This window comes from Pongo pygmaeus, chromosome 2 (genome assembly GCF_028885625.2).
Source record: "Pongo pygmaeus isolate AG05252 chromosome 2, NHGRI_mPonPyg2-v2.0_pri, whole genome shotgun sequence".
In the NCBI taxonomy this organism is placed as follows: domain Eukaryota; kingdom Metazoa; phylum Chordata; class Mammalia; order Primates; family Hominidae; genus Pongo; species Pongo pygmaeus.
The window spans coordinates 76,485,268-76,486,806 of NC_085930.1; the positions used below are offsets into that span (position 1 = coordinate 76,485,268).

The window sequence follows — 1,539 nt, forward strand, 5'->3', positions numbered from 1 at the left end:
CTCCAGGGAATATGTTAGTTGGGTGCTATAATTTTTGCATTTTGCTGTTTATAATATTAATAACTATGCAATAAGAAGTGTACTATTGAACTGTCAAGAATGATTTGTTACCAGATGTTAGCATAATTTGCCAGCTGTCAAATTTTAATAATTTTTATTTGCCTAAAATGTCACACTTAACTTTCACGGTAAATCAAGACATATAGCAGGGCTTATTTGGTATTACAGAAGCTAAGAAAAACTTGCATGAGGTCTGATGGTTTCAACACCTTGAATTGAGCATACACTTCACACATGGCATTTTGAATATTTTTTTTTCTGGTAGATTGAAAAGTTGTGCTTTGCCTTATGCTTTTTATTCACTGAGCTTTGTGTAGAACTAGATAACTTACAGCTCTTCAATACTTACAAGCTGGATGCAACAATCCAAATATACTTTAAAATGTTAGTTTTATCATTTAAATTTATTTCATCTTATTTCCATTCTCTGATAATCTCAAGAGGTGCAAAGAGAGAAACTAATTATTTAAAATAAACAAATATCCTTTTCACAAGATGGCGCCAAAAGCGAAGAAGGAAGTTCCTGCCCCTCCTAAAGCTGAAGTCAAAGCGAAGGCTTTAAAGGCCAAGAAGGCAGTGTTGAAAGGTGTCCACAGCCACACACAAAAAAGAAGATCCGCATGTCACCCACCTTCCGGAGGCCTAAGACACTGCGACTCTGGAGGCCGCTCAAATATCCTTGGAAGAGCACTCCCAGGAGAAACAAGCTTGACCACTATGCTATCATGAAGTTTCCTCTGATCACTGAGTTGGCCATAAAGAAGATAGAAGACAACAACACACTTGTGTTCACTGTGGATGTTAAAGCCAACAAGCACCAGATCAAACAGGCTGTGAAGAAGCTCTATGACATTGACGTGGCCAAGGTCAACACCCTGATTCGACCTGATGGAAAGAAGAAGGCATATGTTCAACTGGCTCCTGATTACAATGCTTTGGATGTTGCAAACAAAATTGGGATCATCTAAACTGAGTCCAGCTGGCTAATTCTAAATATATGTATATCTTTTCACCATATACATGCCTTTCTGTCAATTTCTGGTTGGGCTGGGAGGCCATACACAGGCACTGATGTAACAGGGACACTAGAGTTAGTGTCCTAGGAAAACCAGAACTCGGAACTTGCCTCCATGGTTGAGGGTAACAAGAAGCTTTACAAGAACCCCTTCTTTTATCCCTGGAAGACGATGTGTGTGAAACCAATGCCCAGAGTTTGAAGGGCATTAGCATCCATTTCAGGGGAGTATGGGTTGGCTAGCTTTTGGGTAGCATTTTGTCCTCATACCCATCTACTATGTCTAACCGGTCTGTCTGCTTCCCTCACCCCTTGCCCAATAAAGGGCAAGGACTTCAGAGGAAAAAAAACCAATAAAAATAAATAAATAAAATAAATATTTGTGACTCTATTTTAAAATATTGACATTTTAATTTATTATATGCATATCATTTGAAAAATATAAATTCAGCCTCTCAGTAATT

At 38.3% G+C, this 1,539-nt stretch overlaps 1 pseudogene; it reads left to right on the top strand.

Moving 5' to 3' along the window:
* Positions 1-555: 555 nt before the first annotated feature.
* On the top strand, positions 556-1,034 carry LOC129033833 (large ribosomal subunit protein uL23-like; annotated as a pseudogene).
* Positions 1,035-1,539: the final 505 nt, after the last annotated feature.